The sequence below is a fragment of the Oncorhynchus masou genome, chromosome 18, assembly GCF_036934945.1.
Source record: "Oncorhynchus masou masou isolate Uvic2021 chromosome 18, UVic_Omas_1.1, whole genome shotgun sequence".
In the NCBI taxonomy this organism is placed as follows: Eukaryota; Metazoa; Chordata; class Actinopteri; order Salmoniformes; family Salmonidae; genus Oncorhynchus; species Oncorhynchus masou.
In genome coordinates this window covers 55474015-55489395 of record NC_088229.1, presented here as the reverse complement: position 1 = coordinate 55489395, position 15381 = coordinate 55474015, and positions in this window count along the sequence as shown.

The window sequence follows — 15381 nt, the reverse complement described above, 5'->3', positions numbered from 1 at the left end:
ACATGTATCTAGATGGATGTAGTAGACTAATGATAACTAGCTGGCCTGGCGCATCGTTGCTCATGAAATGAAGTTAGGCTAGCGAGCAAGCATTTTAGCCAGATAGCCTAGCACAACAAAACTAAAAGCATGTACTGTATGACAGAGTCATAGCCTGTTTAGAGAACATGAAAGAGGTGGATGGCATTGGCGTTTCTCTACAAGTAGGGTGAGTCAGCATGATTTTCTACTTGCAATCACACACACACACACACACCACAGAAATCAACATGGACAGCCACATCATATTTAGCTTACATTGATTGTAGTAAATCGTTTTTGGTATATTTTAGTTGTCATTGTATTAGACTAAGCAGCATACGTGATTAGATGATGTTGAAATGTTGAAGTTGAAAGGGCGCTGGAATAGTGGAGGCAGTGCCTGTTTTCTTTGCAATTTTTAAAATATATTTTTTAATTTAACCTTTAATTAGGCAAGTCAGTCCCAATCACGGCCGGTTGTGACACAGACTGGACTTGCGGTAACTCTCCGTGGTTCTAAATCAATATTCTTTTAATAGTCTGAAAATGTCATAAACATGAACTTTCTTGACCATGTTGTAGGTCATGTAACTGTTTGTTACATGCAATATGCTTTGTGGACTTCACTGGACAGATTTTGCTCTCTGGTTTTGTGATGAAACAAAAGGCGTGTCTTCTTATTGTCTCAGCCTGAGGCCAATATATCATGGTGGAAAGACATATGAACTAACAGGTTAAAGAGCAAACAACACAATGATCACAACACATACAGCAGGTTGTAATATTGATTTTTTTCCCCCCTGGCTTCCCCGAGGATTTTACCCACGCACCACTACTGGTGTACAATACCTGACACTCTCTGTACTCTAAATGCTCTGGCTCTGTTCACCAGGATCAACACCAGGTCCAGGGAGAGAGGGAGAGACAGGGGAGAGGGAGAAACAGGGGGCAGCCATGAACGGATCCAGGGGACACAAAAATAACTTATGTGGGGGAATGTTCATGAAACTTTACCATTGAGTTCATTACTCACTAACCTTCCATGATCGATGGGTGGTATTATTTGCTGTCCCTGAATATGAGGTTGACAGACAGAGCAAAATACTATGTCTCTGAGCTTCCAGATAGTGGATTCAACATGGTGGTAAGTTGTATGAGCAGGCACTTTGTTTTAACATATTCAAGGAGGATTATTATGTTCACCCCTCCCATGGGCAGGGCCAGCAGCAAGAAGCAGAGTCACAATCATATGTCCCTTCTAGAGAGATTGGTTGAGGCCATTCACGGTAATGTTTCAGGGGGTCTAAATGGAGTAATAATATTGGGAGGAGGTGTAATATGTTGACATAAAGTCGTGACTCACCTCCTTCCTCCTCGTCCTCTGTGGAGCGAGTAGGTGAGAAAAAAATACCAGATAAGAGAGGAATGGGTGACATTGAGACAACGAAACAAGACAAGTGATAGAAAATGCCCTTACCCTCCCGCTGATCCCTTAAAAAAAATAGAAAAGATGCATTATTAGTTTTAAATACATATGCACAACATAGTGATAAATAACTACATTTTTATACTAACAGTTCTTTGAATTAGAATAGTTGACGATTACTCACTCATTCTCTTCCTCTACATCAGACATAGTTACTCTGGAGAGAGAGAGAGAGAAAGAGAGAGAGAGAGAGAGAGAAATGCGTGCCACAAACATATTAAACAAAACGTACAAGCCTCAGATGACCATTAGGAGAAACAAAAGCATTTAACTAAGCAAAGGATCACGACCTCACTGTAAAGTGACTGAACTAACTGTTTTAGCAGTGGGTGAAATGAGTAGCCAGGTAAACTTGGGAGGATGTTTTTTATTGCGAAGGTCGAGATGAGGGAAAGACCACTGTAAATAATGGAATAGAAGGGGACAGAGAGGGTGAGGGTGTGGCGGTATCAAGTTGCCCGGGATAAGAGAGGGGCATCAGCCGCTGAATTTCCACTCAGTTGATTTAATTTACAAGAGTGACGGAAAGATGGAGAGATTTGGATGGGCCCCATGCCACGATTTACACTAGCCAAGTCAATTATGATGACTTTATCGCCTTGCACCGGGCTGGATTGTGGAGATAGCTTAAACAAATAAAGTCACAATGTAAACAAGACCTGTATTGCTCTGATACAGTCAGGTCCAAAATGATTTACACCCTCGATAAAGATGAGCAAAAAAAAGACTGTATAAAATTAATTCTACAAATACTGAGCTATATCGTATGGCAAAAAAAGAATTCACATTTATGGAATTGTATACTAATTCAATTGCTCAGAGAAATAGATTTTTGCTAACAAGTAATATATTTTCTCTCTCAAAAAGATTAGGGCACATAGCCTTTTTCTGTTGCAAAAGCAGCAGTTACTCTTCCTACGGTCCACACAAAACATGAAACATGACATAATGCAAAACATTAAATTAATAGACAACAGCTCAAGAACTTTTTACAAACGGCACACGTAGCCGACGTCAATTTATACACACAAACTATCTAGGTCAAATAGGGGCGAGGCGTTGTGCCGTGAGGTGTTGCTTAATCTGTTTTTTTAAACCAGGTTTGCTGTTCACTTGAGCAATATGAGATGGAACGGAGTTCCATGCGATAATGGCTCTATATAATACTGTACGCTTTCTTGAATTTGCTCTGGATTTGGGGACTGTGAAAAGACCCCTGGTGGCATGGCTGGTGAGGTAAGTGTGTACTGTATGTGTCAAAGCTGTGTGTATGTTTGCATGTTGGCTATGCAAACAATTTGGGATTTTCAACACATTCATGTTTCTTATAAAAAGAAGTGATGCAGTCAGTCTCTCCTCAACTCTTAACCAAGAGAGACTGGCATGCATAGTATTTATATCAGCCCTCTGATTACAATGAAGAGCAAGACGTACCACTTTGTTCTGGGCCAGCTGCAGGTTAACTAGGTCTGTCCTTGCAGCACTCAACCACACGACTGGACAATAATCAAGATAAGACAAAACTATAGCCTGCGGGACTTGCTTTTTGTGGTGTGGTGGTGTCTCTATTACTGGCCACCCATTCCAAAATAGACTGCAACTCTTTGTTAAGGGTTTCAGTGACTTAATTAGCTGTGGTTGCTGATGAGTATATTGTTGAGTCATCAGCATACATGGACATACATGCTTTGATAAAAAAGAAAAGAGTAGGGCCTAGAGAGCTGCCCTGCGGTACACCACACTTTACAAGTTTGACATTAGAGAAGCTTCCATTAAAGAAAGCCCTTTGAGTTCTATTAGATAGATAGATAGATAGATAGATAGATAGATAGATAGATAGATAGATAGATAGATAGATAGATAGATAGATAGATCTGAATCTACGATATGTCTGTCTGAGGTTGAAAAGCCATAACACATACATAGATAGATAGATAGATAGATAGATAGATAGATAGATAGATAGATAGATAGATAGATAGATAGATAGATAGATAGATAGATAGATAGCTCTGAATCTACGATATGTCTGTCTGAGGTTGAAAAGCCATAACACATACATTCTTTCAACAACAGGTTATGATCAATAATATCAAAGGCTGCACTGAAATCTAACAGTACAGCTCCCACAATCTTCTTATTGTTCATTTCTTTCAACCAATCATCAGTCATTTGTTTGAGTTTAGTACATATTGAGTGCCCTTCTCTATAAGCATGCTGAAAGTCTGTTGTTAATTTGTTTACAGAGAAATAGCATTGCATTTAGTCGAACACAATTTTTTCAGTTTGCTAAGAGCTGGCAGCAAGCTTATAGGTATGCTGTTAGAACCAGTAAAGGCCACGTTACCACTCTTGGGTAGCGGAATTGCTTTGGCTTCCCTCCAGGCCTGAGGACAAAGACTTTCCTCTAGGCTCAGATTAAAGATATGACAGATAGGAGTGGCTATAGAGTCAGCTACCATCCTCAGTAGCTTTCCATCTAAGTTGTCAATGCGGGGAGGTTTGTCATTAACAATAATTTGATCGATAACAATACTTTTGACACCTCTCCCTCCCACAGTTCAAACTTGCAATGCTTTTCTTTCATTATTTATTTTATTATGCGTGAATATGATGGCTCACTGTTCGCTGTTGGCATTTCCTGCCTAAGTTTGCCCACTTTGCCAATGAAGTAATCATTAAAATAATTGTGATCACTGCCTCCAATGGGTACGGATACAGCTTTAGAACAGTAGAAGTTCTTCAGTATTAGTAAAAATGTGACCGATACATGTTGATGACCTTTTTCCTGTAGTGTTTGTAAACACCCTGGTTGGTTGATTAATACTCTGAACCAGAATACAGGTACTGGTGACAGTGAGAAGCTTCCTCTTGAGCGGACAGCTTGCTGAAAACCAGTCAATATTCAGCTCCCCAAGAAAGTAGACCTCTCTGTTTACATCACATACTGTACACTATCAAGCATTTCACACATATTATTTAGATACTGACTGTTAGCCCTTGGTGGACTATAGCAACACCCCAAAAGAAAAGCCTTTCGACGTGCCAAGTGAACCTGCAACCACAACACTTCAATAACACTTGACACATTGGGAGGGATCTTATCCTCCATACATAATCTTTCCAGATCCTTGAGATCATTCATCTGCACCTATAGACTGCCCTCTTCAATTCAAAGCACAGGATTTCAATGGGGTGAAAGTCCGGAGACGGCTATTGCAAAATGTTAATTTTGTGGTCAATTAACCATTTACTGTAGCTTTCGAAAGTATTCCTCCCCCCTTGGCATTTTTTTGTACATTTTACACAACATGCCTACCACTTTGAATATGCAAAATATGTTTTATGTAAGGCAAAAAAACTGAAAACTTGAGCGTGCCTAATGATGGTGTTCTCGGGGTGATGAGATGTGTTGTGTTTGCGCCAGATATAGCGTTTTCCTTGATGGCCAAACATCTCAATTTTAGTCTCATCTGACCAGAGTGCCTTATTCCATGTGTTTGGGAAGTCTCCTGCATGCCTTTTGGTGAACACCAAATGTGTTTCCTTGTTTTATTCTTTAAGCAATAGCACTTTCTGGCCACTTCCATAAAGCCCAGCTCTGTGGAGTGTACGGCTTAAAGTGGTCCTATGGACAGATACTCCAATCTCCGCTGTGGAGCTTTGCAGCTCCTTCAGGGTTATCTTTGGTCTTTTTGTTACCTCTCTGATTAATGTCCTCCTTGCCTGGTCCGTGAGTTTTGGTGGGCAGCCCTCTGTTGTCAGGTTTGTTGTGGTGCCATATTCTTTCCATTTTTTAATAATGCATTTAATTGTGCTCTGTGGGATGTTCAAAGTTTCTGATATTTTTTTATAACCCAACCCTGATCTGTACTTCTCCACAACTTTGTCCCTGACCTGTTTGGAGAGCTCCTTGGTCTTCATGCTGCCGCATGCTTGGTGGTGCCCCTTACTTAGTGGTGTTGCAGACTCTGGGGCCTTTCAGAACAGCTGTATATATATTGAGATCATGTGACAGATCATGTGACACTTAGATTGCACACAGGTGGACTTTATTTAACTAATTATGTGACTTCTGAAGGTAATTGGTTGCACCAGATCATATTTAGGGGAGTCAGAGAAAAGGGGTCAGAGTTTTTAAATTCTTTGAAACAAGGGGACTATTTTGTGAATACATTTTACACATTTAAGTCACTTTTCGGTTTTAACATCAGTTTTTATAAAATCATTTAAGGGGGGGTGAGAAGGATTGCTTTGAAACAAGTTCGTTTTTTCATTTCACTTCACCAATTTGGACTATTTTGTGTATGTCCATTTCATGAAATCCAAATAAAAATCTATTTAAATTACAGGTTGTAATGCAACAAAATAGGAAAAACGCCAAAGGAGGTGAATACTTTTGCAAGGCACTGTATTTGTGGATTTTTACATGTGCTTGAGGTTATTGTCTTGCTGGAAGATCCATTTGCGGCCAAGTTTCAGCCAGGTTTTTTGGGCTAAAATGGTGTCCATGTACTGGGTAAAGCTCATGATGCGGTTAACCTTAAAGAGGGCCCCAGGACCATCAATGACCCACCAACCATATTTTAGAGTATGTATGGGTTTCTTTTCTGCATATGCATTCTCATGTTGACACCAAACCTACCGCTGGTGGGCCTGGCCAAGGAGCTGAATGTTCACGTCATCCAATAAATGTAAACGCCTGAAGTTTGCTAAATGACATTGGCACTTAGATTGGAACCAGTGCTCTGGTCATATGACATGAAAATAGAGCTCTTTGGCCATCTCATAAAACAATTTAGAAAAAACTCAGTGCTGTTATCCTCGCAAGTTAAGGTATTGAAAGTTATTGAAAACAGGGGTGCCAATAGATTTTTGAAAAACAAAACATGAATACTTGTTCAACAAAATCAATTTTTCTGAGAAATTGTATTAGTATAAAATAATATCATTTTGTAATTTTTTGGAGCATACAATATAGCTCAGTATTTGTATTATTAAGTTGTATATAGTCTTTTTCGCAAATTTTTATCAAGGGTGCCAATAATTTAGGACCTGACTGTATATCACATGCATTTTCTCCCTTTTAAACACAATTTCGAAGCCAATTCATATCCCAGGTATGTGTTATTTCAATAGGTTTAAATGTAAAGTCTACTTTATATACTGTAGGAGATCCTGTATGTAGTCAGATTCAAAATGAGATTAATATTCATATAGGCCTAGCCTATACATATTTAATGATTAATAAACATCCAGACAAATGCAGACCAGACAGCAGAACAATGAGACCATTTTTTGACACCATCCCCAGATTACCCACAGTCAACAACTGGAGAGCTGCCTAGACCAACTTCCTTTGAGAGCATTAACTTGGAAGATCAAGGAATCAAGCCGGTTGAGTCATTTCTATCCCTCTATAGTTGGCATTTAGCCCTGACCTCAATGGATCAGTATGTGTGACTGAACAAACATGGTGCTGGAACGAACGACAGACAGAGGATTGGGGAAGGATCACATCACATTGCTTCGTTATTTCAGTGTGTTAAGTCGGTTAAAGACACACAGACTGACAGACAGACAAACTGACAGATAGATGGAAAGACATTCAGACAGACAGAGCCAGGTGAATAATCACTTAGAGCAGGGATGGCCAACTGCAGTCCTCGGAGGTCGGACTGGTGTCACACTTTTTCCCCATCCCTATCAAGCACAGCTGATTAAACTAATTGCATTCTAATCTGAAGATCATGATTAGTTGATTATTGGAGTCAGGTGTGTTAGCTGGGGCTGGGGCAAAAGTGTGACACTAATCTGGCCCCCGAGGACCTGAATTGCCCATCCCTAATTTAGAGCAACAGTGGTTTGAATGTCATTACAGTAAAACACCCGTGTCAGGTTTCATGCAAAGGCTTGTTGCAGTGCTGCACACTGCATTACTGGCAATGTGCCTTTGAAAGGCAATTTCCCCAACGTTCGATGAGATTGCATTCATGGCAAACGCTCCCGATGTCGGGCTCAAACATCGTTGCAACACGCCCATGAATGAATCCCAGCCTTTGTTTTATGTGCACATACATGTAACAAACTGTTAAACATAGAAAACACATGAACAAAAGTTCATATGCACATACAGTGCTTCCAGTCTGGCAGATGCTAGAGGTTGAAGGAACATTCCGTAAATAGGCCTACAATATTCTGTTTAGCTCATCCAACTACTTCCATGCCAAGTAACTTCAGGAAAGACATAGCGCTCAAACACAAAAAACAATTGCCGGCATCAACACCACATATTACATCACGACACCAGACAAATTTCTCAGACGTATACAGTTCTTGTGGGAATAACTTACTCTCAGGTACTTCTAGCTGTAGCTACAGTTGCTGTGGCCTGACAACAAGCAACATTCAAACACAGCATGGTGAGAACAATGAAAATGGTGAGAAGTCTTACCAGCCCCAAGAATAAAGATGGAAAAGACAATGGTGCTTACTGGCGATGAGAGAAGAGCGGGAGTGCACAGAACTGACTGGGGCTTAAATAGTGAATAGGGGGTCGAAGGGTGTGTGTGTGTGTGTGTGTGTGTGCCTGCTTGTGTGTGTGACAGAGGGGACTGGCTTGATTATTGGAGGATTTTGGGTGCAAACTGATAGTCGGATAGGCAGGATAATGAGTCACAGGGATCAACGCTCCCATCTGAAACAAGAGACAACTGGACAGGTGGAGGGATAGACAGACAGAGGGTACGACCACTTGCCTGGCTACCCATCCACATTGTTCCGGCCAACTGACCTTCTTCTCCACAATGATTCTGGATTTGCCTCCCTCCCCGACGATTTGGAGAACGCAAACACATTCGGACCGTTCTGATTGATCCAAGAAACCAATGGGTTGGGCCAGAGCTTTGATACTCTGATTGAATGGTCTCTAATAAATCAAACCAATCGCTAAATTCCAATGTTTTTTACAATGCCCCTCATTTTGAAGTCACACAATCGACATCTAGGATGGCAGTTTCACACTGGATGTATGTAGCGATTGATAGAGGGAAAGGGGATATCTAGTCAGTTGCACAACTGAATGCATTCAACCTAAATTTGTCCTCCGCAAATTTAACCCAACCCCTCTGAATCAGAGCAGCGGAAATAAATTCAGGGTGAGCAGTCAGGCAAGACGACCGCAGGGAGGATGAGAAAAGGGAGGATGGTGGTACAAACAGAAGAGGAACTGAAAACAGAAGGTAGAGGAGAGTAGACAGTGAAACAAAAACAGTGTAGCTTCCATCCCTCTCCTCGCCCCTACCTGGGCCCGAACCAGGAACACATCGACAACAGCCACCCTCGAAGCATTGTTACCCATCGATCCACAAAAGCCACGGCCCTTGCAGAGGAAGGGGAACAACTACTTCAAGGTCTCAGAGCGAGTGACATCACCGATTAAAACGCTATTAGCGCACACCCCGCTAACTAGCTAGCCATCTCACATCGGTTACACCAACCTTATCTCGGGAGTTGATAGGCTTGAAGTCATAAACAGCTCAATGCTTGAAGCACAGCGAAGAGCTGCTGGCAAACACAAGAAAGTGCTGTTTTTAAATGAATGCTTACGAGCCTGCTGCTGCCTACCAATGCTCAGTCAGACTGCTCAAATATCAAATAATAGACTTAATTATAACATAATAACACACAGAAATATGAGCCTTGGGTCATTAATATGGTCAAATCCGGAAACTATCATTTCGAAAACAAAACGTTTATTCTTTCAGTGAAATACGGAACAGTTCCATATTTTATCTATTGGGTGGCTTTCCTAAGTCTAAATATTGCTGTTACATTATGTACAATTCTGGCAAATTAATTACCGTCTTTGTTAGGAATAAATGGTCTTCACACAGTTCGCAACAAGCCAGGCTGCCCAAACTGCTGCATATACCCTGACTGCTTGCACGGAAAGCAAGAGAAGTGGATTAATTTCCCTAGTTAAAAGAAATTCATGTTAGCAGGCAATATTAACAGAATATGCAGGTATAAAAATATATACTTGTGTATTGATTCTAAAGAAAGGCATTGATGTTTATGGTTAGGTACACACATTAAATCATCACCTGTTTGGTGAAGTAGGCTGTGATTCGATGAGTAATTAACAGGCACCGCATTGATTATATGCAACGCAGGACAAGCTAGTTAAACTAGTATTATCATCAACAATGTGTAGTTAACTAGTGATTATGTTAAGATTGATTGTTTTTATAAGATAAGTTTAATGCTAGCTAGCAACTTACCTTGGCGTCTTGCTTCACTCGCGTAACAGGTAGTCAGCCTGCCACGCAGTCTCCTTGTGTAATCGGCCACAATCGGTGTCCAAAAATGCCGATTACCGATTGTTGTGAAAACTTTAAAATTGGCCCTAATTAATTGGCCATTCCGATTAAAATGCAGTAGCTCAGAGACTGCCTCCAACTCCACTGGGACTGCCATACAGAAGAAATATCGGACCACGGAGAGAACACAGTTCACGAGACTGCCCTAATTAATCGGCCATTCCGATTAATCGGTCGACATCTACTGGAGACCAATATTCCCTCTAAGCTGCACGCCTCCGTGGGCATGCAGTAGCTCAGAGACTGCCTCCAACTCCACTGGGACTGCCATACAGAAGAAATATCGGACCACGGAGAGAAGCACGAGACTGAACTTCACTCAATTTTCTTGAGCAGTGGTCACCAACCGGTCAATCATGATCGACTGGTCGATCTACAAGACATTCCTAGTCAATCGGCAAACATTTCTGTTAAACATCCAAAGATAAACCCTTGTGTTCCTATATTTTTTATTCGTCTCGGGCTGTTGCCGGTAGGTGCACCCGATTCAGCTGCTCTGCTCCCCGGGTAGGCAAAATGTTGCCATTTTCAACCATTTTATTTATCTGAAGGTACAAACTCTGCCTTCCCAGCAGGCCGGGAGAGCAAATCAAGTGCGCTATAGGCCTACTGTTGGCCAATCGAATGGCTCAGATTATCATGTCTGCAGTAAAGTAGCAGGCATAAAAGAAAGCTACAGCAAAGTTGAAACTGCGAGATTTCAAAACGTTTAAAACCATAGCTGTGTTCGAATACTCATACTTACCGCACTAACCATACTATTTGTGACATTAATTAAGTATGTAGTATGCTTATTGGCAGTGGTGGGAAAAGTACCCAATTGTCATACTTGAGTAAAAGTAAAAGATACCTTAATAAAAAGTTACTCATGTAAAAGTGAAAGTCACCCTGTAAAATACTACATGAGTAAAAATCTAAAAGTATTTGGTTTTAAATATACTTAGGTATCAAAAGTACATTCAATTGCTAAAATGTATCAAAAGTAAAAATAAAAGTATAAATCATTTCAAATTCCTTATATTAAGCAAAGCCGATAGCACCAAGTTCCTGTTTTTAAAATGTACGGATAGCCAGGGGCACACTCCAGCACTCAGATATTATTTATAAAAGATGCATTTGTGCTTTGTGAGTCCGCCAGACCACAGGCAGTAGGGATGACCACGTGTTCTCTTAATAAGTGCGTGAATTTCACAATTTTCCTGTTCTGCTAAGAATTCAAAATGTAACGAGTACTTTGGGTTGTCAAGGAAAATGTTTGGAGTAAAAAGTAAAATATTTTATTTCAGAATGCAGTGAAGTAAAAGCAAAAGTTGTCAATAATATAAATAGTAAAGTAAAGTACAGATACCCCATAAAATTACCCTAAGTATTACTTGAAAGTATTTTTACTTAAGTACTTTACACCACTGCTTATTGGTCATAGTATGGATATATAGTTAGTATGCCAAAAGTTCCCGGATGTCGTAGTACATTTGCCAAAATACGAAGTATACAAGCTTTTAGGGCCCATAATGCAATTCTTCAGTAAATGGGCTTGGCTTCACAACATTTTCAGATTTGAAGAAAATGGCAGAAAATGTGCAGCCGAAGTCCGATGAGAGAGGATGCAAATTCATTACTTTAACTAAATATGACTAATGTTAAGAAAATGTTAAGCAATGTAATAAAGTAATTACTTTTCAAATAAGTTACGTCACACTGACTGGCTGACAATTTGTTAGCTATGCTAGCCTTACGAACCGCATAGCATATCATTACAAAAAACTGAAAGGATACCCTTTGTTTACAGTATACAAAAATAAACTAATAGTATGGAGTATATACTCATTAAGTATGCAATATACAGTGTATTAGTATGGGTATTTGAACACAGTTCATGACTAGAGAAAGACTGTCAAAGAATACAGAAAAGAGCTGCCGTTTCTATGAGGGAGTTCATGTGTAATTTCTTACTCAACACGGTCAACACCTTGTAATTCAACACCTTTATATACTATAAAATAAATAAAAATAAAATTTCGCCTCTTACTAGACAATGCATTGAAACTCATCATTAGGCCAACAGTCCGAGTACAGCCATACAAAAAGCTTTGTCAAACGTTGTCATTCATTCACTTGATATGAGTGGGGCTGTTGCCATGGTTTTTGTCATGTTTTCAAAATTGGGCCTTTATTACAGTAGTTAATTTATATATTTTATTCATATCTAGGTTGATGATAGGTCTTCTCCGGTATGAGAATATTTCTTCTGATATTTGAGAACACGTCACCACTGTCTAAATACCTGCAGACAAGTGGGAGGGACATCCTGTCTGCCCATCGAATGGTTGTGGCTACACAGGAAACCCTGAAAGGCACGTCAAGAGACGTTGACACCATTAAGGCAATTACAGACACATTTGTTCAGTTTGCAAATAAGAAGATCAACGAACAGAGAATACAGAGTTGGAGGAGGTGGAAGCCCACTCTGCCACAGAAAAGGGCAAGATGGCTCAAGATGAAGCTTTGACAGAGGCAGAGAGTGCCCTATAAAGTTCAAGTCCACATTCAAATTATGTATACAGTTACAGATAGTATCCACAGGCGATTTCAGTCTCATGGCTCTCTATATGCTGACCTAGCTCTTCTGGACCCTAGAAACAATTCCCAAATAACATCCAACAGATAGGCCAGATTGGCGAAGTAGTTACAATTTAGCAATTAACACTGGAGTTATAGATGTGCAGATGAGGATGTGCAAGTAGAAATACTAGTGTGCAAAAGAGCAGAAAACAAAAGCAAATATGGGGATGAGGTAGGTAGATAGTTGGATGGCTATTTACAGATGGGCTGTGTACAGCTGCAGCTGGTCGGTAAGCTGCTCTGATAGCTGATGCTTAAAGTTAGTGAGGGAGATATAAGTCTCCAACTTCAGTGATTTTTGCAATTCGTTCTAGTCATTGGCAGCAGAGAACTGGAAGGAAAGGCGGCCAAAATTAGATGTTGGCTTTGGGGATGACCAGTGAAATATACCTGCTGAAGCGCCTGCTACGGGTGGGTGTTGCTATGGTGAGCTTTACCTAGCAAAGTCTTATAGATGACCTGGAGCCAGTGGGTTTGGCAACGAATATGTAGCGAGGACCAGCCAACGAGAGCATACTGGTCGCAGTGGTGGGGCTTTGGTGACAAAACGGATGGCACAGTGATAGACAGCATCTAATTTGCTGAGTAGAGTGTTGGAGGCTATTTTGTAAATGACATCGCCAAAGTCAAGGATCGGTAGGATAGACCAATTTTACGAGGGTATGGTTGGCAGCATGAGTGAAGGAGGCTTTGTTGTGAAATAAGAAGCTGATTCTAGATTTCATTTTGGATTGGAGATGCTTAATATGAGTCTGGAAGGAGAGTTTACAGTCTAGCCAGACACCTAGGTATGTATAGTTGTCCACATATTCAAAGCCGTCCAGAATAGTGATGCTCGTCGGGCAGGCGGGTGCGGGGAGTGATCGGTTAAGAGCATGCATTTCGTTTTACTAGCATTTAAGAGCAGTTGGAGGCCACGGAAGGAGTTTGTATGGCATTGAAGCTTGTTTGGAGGTTAGTTAACACAGTGTCCAAAGAATGGCCAGATGTATACAGAATGGTGTCGTCTGCGTAGAGGTGGATCAAAGAATCACCAGCCGCAAGAGCGACATCACTGATATATACAGAGAAAACCCTGTAGAGGGCACCCCCATAGAGACTGCCAGAGGTCCGGAAAACAGGCCCTCCGATTTGACACACTGAACTCTATCTGTGAAGTAGTTTGTGAACCAGGCGAGGCAGTCATTAGAGAAACCAAGGCTGTTGAGTCTGCCAATAAGAATAGGGTGATTGACAAGAGTCGAAAGCCTTGGCCAGGTTGATGAAGACGGCTGCACAGTACTGTGGATATTATAGCATCTCTTTATCACTCTAGGCTTCAGGTGATGTAGATGAATCATGACTCATGATGGATTGTTCTGCTCTAAGTTACAGGTTACGTTCTATTTTTGGAGAGGTGTTCAACCACTGTTTTTCAGACGATGTACTCCCATGACTCGAAGCCAGCCAGCTGACCCTGAGCAGCAGTTAGACAGTTCTGCGTCTCAGCGTGAATTGTGGGTATTTAATCATCTTTTTTTCCCACTCTAGGCTTCAGGTGATATGAGGTAGTTCAATCAAGATATTTTCAGTGTGTGTTCTGTATATGTTTTACAATAATGTGCAGTGTTTGTGTGTGTGTGATCTGCAGCCTTGTTAAAGTAGTACTGCAATAGTGATCAATGGTTGTGATGCAGCAAGCTGGTTGTATTAGGGGCTGGGCGTGTGTGTACGTGCGTGCTTTAGCAGGGGGCCGTGGTGGATTATTCAGGGGCCGGTTCTGGTGGGCCGGTCCGGATTAAAGTCCAGGGCCGTTTTTTACTCCCAGTCCGTCCCTGCTCAGCACTACAACACACACTGCAGCAGTAAGGAATGAGTAGCAAAGTGTATCGGTAGGCTTGCGTTGTTGTTATTATTAGCAGCTTGGGTCCTTTTTAATATCGAGGAATATTTCACTTTCTCTGTTCATAGGAGTAACAACACGAATTTGTGCATGAGGCAGAAATAGTGCGGTGCGACTCGAGTTTCGCCATCAACTGGAAGACGGTGTCCCTTTTTGGTCAGTGTCAGTGGAGGAAAGGACGAGAGGAGGGATGTTGAGAGGTGGACCCTCAGTCTGCTGATCTCTCCCTCAGCTAAGACTGACCATCAGATGCAGGCACCATCAGCCCAGTAAAATAAGAAGTAAATGATTGAAACGTATGCTCTCTCAAGAATACAACAATGGACCTATTACCGGTGTGATCATATAGCCAACCTCAAATGTTAACACTCTCAACGTTTCTCTTTACCATGGCAATTCGGATCAAATCAATGTAATATCAGTTACTTTCAATGCAACATACCGAAACAAAACTAATTATGCAAGAGATTTTGTTGTAGGCAGAACGCATCGGAGTATGATTTTATTGAATTGACATGTAAGACTCAGCCTGTACAACTCAGCCCGTATTTTACACAGACCGGTGTGGCATAACCAATCAGTGCTGCTGTAGGCCAATCGGCAAATAGACCATTGCCATATATGGATCTGTGCCATTTACTTGGAACTGGACTGTGTTTATAGCATGAGCGGTTGTGAGAAGATGTGCTTGTTTTCAGATCAAAGTAAAAACTGCATGTAGCCACGTGTGCACATTTATTTCATATCCTTTGCTAGAAAGTGAGTTATTAACCCAGTTATAGATAGTTTGTAGTCAGCAATAGGGAAGAGATTGCTGCCTACGAGAGCAAAATATGTGCATCTCTAGACATCTTTGAAAAGCGAGTCAGGTAAGAGCTTTTTTTTTCTTAAAGGGGCAGTGTTGTATTTTGAGACAGGCGTGAATAAGCTAAGTAGCCAATAGGCAGAGGGTAGCATAACTTGTCTGATTCTCTGTAATAATGCTATGG